Source organism: Apium graveolens, chromosome 4, assembly GCF_009905375.1.
Source record: "Apium graveolens cultivar Ventura chromosome 4, ASM990537v1, whole genome shotgun sequence".
NCBI lineage: Eukaryota > Viridiplantae > Streptophyta > Magnoliopsida > Apiales > Apiaceae > Apium > Apium graveolens.
Genome location: NC_133650.1, coordinates 36086383 through 36095451, shown reverse-complemented (window position 1 = coordinate 36095451; position 9069 = coordinate 36086383). Strand labels below are relative to the sequence as shown.

The following is a 9069-nucleotide window of genomic DNA, read 5'->3' as shown; positions in this document are numbered from 1 at the left end:
GTTTGGGGGCTCTCCTACAGAAGACCCCAATATACACATCAGGGATTTCATCGAGATCTGCGATACTTTCAAGTTCAATGGGGTGACTGAAGATGCTATCAAGCTGTGACTCTTTTCATTCTCTCTGAGAGATAAAGCAAAGTGTTGGTTACATTCTCTACCACCAGGGTCTATCACCGAATGGGAGGATCTTGCTCAAAAGTTTCTAACTAAATTATATCCTATGGTGAAGACTGCTGCAATCAGGAATGCTCTTACTCAATTTGCTCAACAAACTGGAGAATCTCTGTGTGAGGCTTGGGATCGATATAAGGAGATGCTAAGGAAGTGCCCACACCATGGCATGCCTGATTCGATGATTATAAACTATTTCTACAATGGTTTGGGCGCTCAGTCTAGACCTATGCTCGATGCAGCGTCTGGTGGAGCCTTATGGGCCAAAAGCTATAATGAAGCGTATGAGTTGATTGAGCTCATGGCAGCTAATGAATACCAGAATCCTACGCAAAGAATGTTGCAAGGAAATGTAGTAGGAATTTTGGAAGTGGATACAACAACTGCTATAGCTGCTCAACTTCAAGCTTTGACGATGAAAGTGGACTCTTTAAAAAATTATGGAGTTAATCAAATTACCGGTGTTTGTGAGCTTTGTGCGGGAGAACATGAAACTGAGTAGTGTGCTATTTCTAGCAAATCAGCTCAATTTGTGAGCAACTTTAAGAGATCACAACAACAAGCTCCAGCCACTTATCATCCAAATAACCTCAATCATCCTAAATTCAGCTGGAGTAACAATCAGAATGCGGTGCAACAATCTTATCATCCATACACAGCAAAGTAGTATAACCCTCCTGGTTTTCAGCAACCGCAATCTGCCCCTAGGCAATAACTTCAACTTCAGCAGTTACCGCAAGCTAATAAAAAATCTGAATTGGAGGAGTTGAGGCTCATGTGCAAGAGCCAAGATGTATCTATCAAGACCTTGGAGAATCATATTGGGCAAATTACTAATGCATTACTAAATCGTCAACCTGACATGCTTCCGAGCGATATTGAAGTGCCAGGAAAGATGGAAGATAAGGAGCATGTTAAGGAAATTACATTGAGGTCTGGTAAGGTTGCAAATCCTGAAAAAGCTAAGACTCGAGAAGCTGAAGTTGAGGCTGAGGAAGAAGAAGTGCAGAAGGAAGCAGAAGTGGAACTAAGGAAGACTACTGTTGAGAACACTCCTCCTGAGGGTAATACAGGGGAGAAACAGATCTATCCTCCACCTCCTTTTCCTAAGAGGCTGCAGAAGAAAAAACTGGATAAACAGTTTGAGAAGTTTCTGAGGTGTTCAAGAAAATTCACATCAACATACCTTTCGCTGAAGCTCTTGAACAAATGCCTAGTTACGCGAAGTTCATGAAAGGTATTCTCTCTAGGAAGGTGAAGTTTGATGACTTAGAGACCGTTGCTCTCATGGAGGAATGCAGTGCTGTGCTGCAACAGAAGTTACCTCCGAAGCTTAAAGATCCTAAAAGCTTCACTATTCCTTGTACAATTGAAAATGTGTCATTTGACAAGTGTCTATGTGACTTGGGAGCTAGCATCAATCTGATGCCCTTGTCAATCTTCACGAAATTGAACTTGCCTGATCTAAAGCCTACTTATATGACTTTGCAGTTGGCCGATCGTTCTATTACATATCCGTGTGGTATTGTGGAGGACTTCTAGGTCAAGGTGGATAAACTCATCTTGCCTGCTGATTTTGTAATTCTTGATTTTGAGGAGGATAAGAAGATTCCCATAATCTTGGGAAGACCTTTCTTGGCTACTGGCCGAACCTTGATAGATGTGCAGAAAGGTGAGCTCACCATGCGAGTGATGGATCATGATGTAACTTTTAATGTGTTCAATGCCATGAAGTTCCCTACAGAAAATGAGGAATGCTAAAAAGTGGGGTTGGTTGATTCTGTGGTTAGTTCAGAACTTGATCAATTGCTAAGGTCTGATGCCTTAGAAAAGGCCTTGTTGGGGAATTCCGATAGTGAAGATGATGAAGGAGATGAGCAGTTGTAATTTCTCAATGCTTCTCTCTGGAAGAGGAAGATTGATATGCCTTTTGAATCTCTGGGAATTGAGGAGTTTAACAAAACTCCTAAGCGCCTCAATCCATCTATTGAGGAAGCTCCTACTCTTGAGCTTAAGCCTTTACCTGAATATTTGAGGTATGCATTTTTAGGTGATGCATCTACTTTGCCTGTTATTATTTCATCTGACCTTTCAGGTAGCGATGAGGAGAAGCTTTTGAGAATTCCTAGAGGATTCAAATCGACAATTGGTTGGACTATAGCAGATATCAAGGAAATCAACCCTTCTTATTGTATGCACAAAATTCTGCTAGAGGAAGGAAGCAAGCCTACTGTTGAGCAACAGATAAGACTAAATCCAATCATGAAAGAGGTTGTGAAGAAGGAAATCTTCAAGTGGATGGATGCAGGGATCATCTATCCTATTACTGACAATTCATGGCTAAGCCCAGTGCGGTGTGTGCCAAAGAAAGGAGGTATCACTGTGGTAGCTAATGAGAAGAACAAGCTTATTCCTACACGAACAGTTATGGGGTGGAGAGTTTGCATGGATTACAGGAAGCTGAACAAGGCCACGAGGAAAGATCACTTACCTCTGCCATTCATTGATCAGATGCTTGCAAGATTGGCAGGGCATGAGTACTACTGTCTTCTGGATGGTTATTCTGGTTATAATCAAATTTGCATTGCTGCTGAAGATCGGGAGAAGACTACTTTCACTTGTCCATTTGGTACTTTCGCCTTTCGTAGAGTTTCTTTTGGGTTATGTGGAGCACCGACCACATTTCAGAGATACATGATGGCTATTTTCTCTGATATGATTGGTCAGAATGTGGAGGTGTTCATGGACGATTTATCTGTGTTTGGTGATTCATTTGAGAGTGCTTGCAGAATCTAGGCGATGTTCTCAAAAGGTGTGTTGAGACCAATTTGGTTCTCAATTGGGAGAAATGTCATTTTATGGTGCAACATGGCATTATTCTTGGGCACAAGGTCTCTAGCAAAGGTCTTGAGGTGGAAAAAGCCAAAGTGGGGGTCATTGAAAATCTTCCCCCATCAATTTTTGTTAAGGGAGTTCGCAGTTTTCTTGGCCATGCGGGCTTCTACAGGCGGTTCATCAAGGACTTCTCAAAAATTTCTAAACCTTTGTGCAATCTTCTGGAGCAGGATATCCCGTTTAAATTTGATGACGAGTGCGTGGCTGCTTTCGTGTTCTTAAAAAAGAGTTTAATCACGACATCTGTTATAAATGCACCTGATTGGAGTGAACCTTTTGAGATGATGTGCGATGCAAGTGACTATGCAGTTGGAGCAGTTCTTGGGCAGAGAAAGAGCAACATATTTCATATGGTCTACTATGCTAATAAGACCCTAAATGGTGCTCAACTAAATTATACTACTACGGAGAAAGAACTTTTGGCTATCGTCTATGGTTTTGAGAAATTTCGATCTTATCTGCTTGGGACAAAGGTGATAGTTTTCACTGATCACGCTGCAATTCGATATCTCTCTCGAAGAAGGACTCAAAGCTTAGATTGATCAGATGGGTTCTTTTACTCCAGGAGTTTGAATTAGAGATCAAGGACAGAAAATGGACTAAAAATCAAGTCGCTGATCATCTCTCGCGTTTAGAGGATCCAATTGCTACTTCACAAGATACGACATTAATTAATGAGACTTTTCCCAATGAGTAGCTGTTTGGAGTGCAAGAGGAAGAACCGTGGTTTGCAGACATTGTGAACTACTTTGTGAGTAATATCATGCCTCCCGACTTGACGTATGCTCAAAGAAAGAAGTTTCTGCATGAAGTGAAGTGGTATATGTGGAGCTAGAGCATAAAGCGTATTAAGCTTTGAAGAAGTTGAATCTTGATTTGGATACAGCTGGAAAGAAGAGGATGCTTCAATTGAATGAACTCGATGAGTTTCAACTTCAAGCATATGAAAACAACAAAATGTATAAGGAGAAAGTCAAGAGGTGGCACGATAGGGGTCTAGTGCTCAAATCATTTGTGCCGGGGCAATAAGTTCTCTTGTTCAACTCTCGTCTCCATCTTTTTCCTGGAAAATTGAAGTCAAGGTGGTCAGGGCCATTTGTTGTCAAAATTGTGTTTCCACATGGAGTGGTGGAGATTTTTGAGAATGATCCAGGCCAAGCATTCAAGGTAAATGGTCAGAGATTGAAGCATTACTTTTGTGACACGGCAAATCATGAGGTGGTTAGTGCCGTTTTATTGTCTGTTTGATCTCGCATTTCTACGTCAAGCTAACGACATAAAGCAAGCACTTCTTGGGAGGCAACCCAAGTTGTACATTAGTAGGTAGAGGAAGCAAGAAGAAAAGAGAAAAACATAAAAAAATCAGAAAAACAAAAACATTTCAGGGCCAACTTTAGAAACCAGGCGCGCCCGCACTGATCTAGCGCGCGGCCGTGCTGGAATTCCAGAAACCAAGCGCGCCCGCGCTGATCTAGCGCACGGCTACGCCGATTTGACAGAAGATTAGCGTGCCCGCGCGCGCGCTGGGGTCCCGATTCAAAAAAAAATATAAGGTAATTTTGAAGAGAAAATTGGGGACTTCTTTTAAAAAACAATTTTTACCCGAATTTTACTTTTCCACATCCCAAATTTCCCTCTCCAAATCAAACCCATTATTCCCCCTATTCCCATAATCAATTCCCACTTCTATTCCATATTTAATTCTCTTCTCACCTCCTATATATACATACACTCATACACAAACTTTTCCACCACTTCTCAAATTCTCAAACACAATTTTCTCTCAAACACTTATCTTTTATTCTCTCTTATTTAATCCCAATGGCACCCAAGAGACAAAAAACTCAAGCAGCAGCACCACTGATTCTTCGAATGCAGGTGGTGTGAGGCCGAGGTTTTCGACTCCCTAGGCTATAACAGAGTATACGAGGCTTCTTTCGAAGCCTATAGCAAATGAGCGAGGTTTAAGTTATTGGAGATGATCTTGGAGATGGGTTGGGTTGCTTTTTGCGAGGCACCCGCTGCTGTGCCCATGAGTGTTGTTTGTGAGTTCTATGCTAATGCAAAGGCGGAGAAGAATGGTTTCACTGTGGTTAGGGGGATGACGGTGGAGTACAGTGCGGATGTGATAAGGAGAGTGATTGAGCAGCCCGTGAGGAAGCCCGCTTAGGACACCTGGAATGATAAGACTCTAGAGAATTTTGATTTGGATTTGATTGTTGCTACTCTGTGTGTGCCTGAGACTCATTGGAAGTTCAAGAGGGGCACTAATGATTATGCCACATTCCCTGCTTCGAGCATGAACAGGTTTGCTCGTGCATGGAATGCGTTTATTTGTGCTAACATCATGCCATCTTCTCATGTGCATGATGTGACTGTGGAGCGTGCGCGACTGTTGTGGGGGATTCTTCAGGGTAACTATGTGGACCTTGGGATGGTGATCTACCAGGGTATTATGAGATTTTTGCGAAGGAGTACTACGGGTTCTATACCCTATGCGTCCGTTGTGATGAAGCTGTGTATGACAGTTGGTGTTCATTGGCCAGCACATGAGCAGTTCCAGATTCCGAGTGCTTCGATTGTCAACACCACTTTGGCTACGATGCACGAGTGGGATAGAGGCAAGCTTGATTTGAAGGGGCTTGATTATTCTTTTGACCATCTGCCTGGTCAGAGGCCAGCTGCTGGGGCAGCTCAGTCGAGCAAGACTGCTTGGAGATCTCAGCTAGGTGAGGAGGCTGGTCCATCGGAGCAGGAGCAGGAGGAAGGAGGAGCGAATATTTGAGTTGGTTTGAGCACGACGCAGTATAGGCGTCTAGCGAGGAGGATGGATGTGATGAATGACATCCATAGTCGGTCTGCACGTGATCTCACCCAGGCACTAGGGACTGCATTCGGAGCCACAAGTGTTGACATCCAGTGGCCAGTATTTGGTGAGGACTCCGTGTATCCACCTCCAGAAACGCCTGACACTCCACCCGTTGGGGTTGAGGATCCTGATTCCTAGTAGCTATGCCTGATTCCTTACCATTACCTTCACTGAGGATAGTGAAAATTTTAGGTTTGGGGGTAGTAGTTGAAGGAATATATTTTGTGTGAGTCGCATATAGTTTGCATATTCATAATAGTTTAGTGCATATAGTTGCATATTTTTCCATGTAGTTTTTTATTATTTTTGAAGTTTTTATGATAGTTTGTTCATATAGTTCATGCATTTGCATAATAACATGATCCCTTAGATGATTTTTTCCGATTGACTTGTGATATTGATGCTAGTGTAGTGATGTCGTATTTAGTGATGTTAAGTCTTGTCGAATTGATTTGCATGCTAGAGATAATTGTATTTCACTAAGTCTTATAGGCTTCTTGAGTGCTAGATCATGATCATGGTTTGTTATTTGTCGAGGTTTAATCGCTTCTTTATATTTAGAATTTAGGATATTTTCTTAATGAGAAAATAACATGGATTTTTAAAAAATTGGAGAAATTGGATTTCATTGCTAGTTGTTGTGGCTAGGTGTCAAATGGCTACTAGCCAGCTCATATTTATATGAGTAGTCTAGGGTTGAACAAGATGGAGCGAAACGCACTCGTTCACAAATTTGTGAAATAGAAAGAAAAAAAGAGAGAAAAGTAAAAAAAAAACGAGAAAAAAATAAGTGTTATGTATAATTGATCACGAGTGGGTTCTTTAGTACTCGAGTTATTAAGTTCTTAGGGAACCTTGTGCCTAGTGACCTAAGACTTTTATAGTCCGGGATCCGCTAACCTAACGCTCGCTACATGAGTACTATTGTATAAGTCTTTTGTGAACCTCACCATTGCACGGTCAAATAAGCATATTTGTGTTGTCTTGTTGTGAATAAAAGCATGAATCCATATAAAACTCCATAATAAGAATTGAAGTGTTATAAGTTATTTTGAGTCTAGCTTTTATTTTATCTATAACCTTACGATTGCTTTGATGATTAGTGAGTCATGATTATTGATCTAGTTGCGCTAGTATATCTGTAAGCATTCGCACACACGCACGTCTCTGGTTTCTAGGTTGATTTGTAAGGTTTGATTGATCTTTATGCGAATAACTGCATTTTTTGAAATGTTGCTTGTTGGTTGGTTTAATTATTCTATTGGGGATCGTTGCATTCATTTAGTTGCATTCATGCATTTTTATTTCTTGTTCTTTGAGTCTGTTTATGCTTGAGGACAAGCATCGATTCAAGTTTGGGGGTATGTTGAGTGGCATTTATGACACTTTATAACTCTCTATTAAGCTTTGAATTGGTGTATTTGTACTCAAGTTGTTGGTGTTTTAATGTGTTTTCTAGTGTTTTTGCATTTCAGGTATTAATCCAGGATTCAATTGAATTAGCATTGTTTTAGTGCTAATATGGTGTTAGGATGGTGTCCAAGGAATAAAGCTCGGGAAGCCAACTCGTTGCAGCAAGAAAAGAAAGAAAGAAGAATTTTATCCAGGAGACCAGCGCGCTGATAGCGCGGGCACGCCCAAACTTTAGAGACACAGCGCGCCCGCGCTGATCAAGCGCGCGGCCGTGCCAAGTCGGGATGTTAAAATCCTGATTCTACTTGGCTTATGATTGGAGAATTTCTACTTTGCATGGGCTGCTATATATACTTAAATAAGAGACGTTTTTCATTGAGAGACATACCAGAGCAGAAGGAGAAGGCGTAAGCAGACCGTTTTAGCACAATTCAATGAAGACGGAGAAGATCTAGTTTTACTTATGATTTTTTGTTCTAAGTTGTAACTTTGGATGCTAGTTTTCTCATTCCTACTAGTAGAAAAGGTTAATACTTTCCATATTACGACTGATCATCGTATGCGGTGGCTCCAGTGAATGTCCTATATTCTTCCAATTGGAATTGAGATGCAATACCATAACCCAAGCCTAGGTGCTGGGTTGACCATTAAGGTATTTGCATACTAATAAGTCAATCAAAGAATTATTTTGAAAAGAGGTGTGTATCACCAAGAAAACTACTTTGAATAAATACGTATCCTTGTACGGATTAATATAATTTCCTTTAACAGTCTTTTCATACTGTTGATTATTATGGCTGAGCATTATTGTTCACTCTTGCTTTCTTTTAAATGTCACAACACAACAGATTACCAGTATGCCGGCGTGGGACTTAGTCACTTGAAATCGTGGGGAGAATCCCTTACAGCTTTATCTTAGCTGGACCAGAGTATCCAGATAGGTATAAGATGTTAGTAGTAATTATTGTAACGTCATGTAGAGGTTATGAATAATTGTGTAAGATCCTGTAAACTACATTTGAGTGTAATAAAAGAAGATTACATTTTGTACATCGTTTCTAAGGCTATAACTTGTGTGTGTGTGTGCGCGCGTGAGATTGGGGTCTGTTGGATTATTGACTCAATACAGGTTACACATGAGTGAAGGATGGCGTGTCGACCCAGATTCCTGACCCTAGATTTGGGGGCGTTACAGAAATGGTATCAGAGTAATAAGTTATAGTACTTAGAGACGAGAGTGTTAGGAATCTGTCGAGATGCGAGATTGCATAAGAGCTCATATAGAATTCTTCATTGGACTACCGGATGTAGCCCCAATGTGTAGGTTAGGATAAAGTATATATTTGAGGTATTAGAGTATGACTAATAGGACCATTGGAGATTATCATAATGATGAGAAGAAAACATAGAATCATATATGATTTGGCAAGTATGTGGATGTTGAACTCGGAGATGAGTCTCCAGGGCCTTTGGGGTAAAAACGGTATTATCAACACCAAATGTTCATATGGACAACACGAGCCTTGTTACTCGTAGTTCTTTATTGGTTGCCCATGAGGGGGCATCACATGTGAGAACCATGAAGTCTAATTATTAAATACATTTGAGGTTATTGATCCAAACTAGTTTAATGTGTCATTTTACCAATGAGGATGTGAATATCGTATTAATAACGAATTCACCAGAGATAGTGTCCAATATACCCTTAAGGATAGATT

General features: G+C 40.8%; 1 non-coding gene across 1 annotated transcript; it reads right to left on the bottom strand.

Moving 5' to 3' along the window:
* Positions 1-238: 238 nt before the first annotated feature.
* LOC141722838 (small nucleolar RNA R71) lies at positions 239-345 on the bottom strand. Its single transcript, XR_012575837.1, has one exon. It is a non-coding gene; the product is annotated as a small nucleolar RNA R71 (small nucleolar RNA).
* Between the last annotated feature and the right edge of the window lie 8724 nt (positions 346-9069).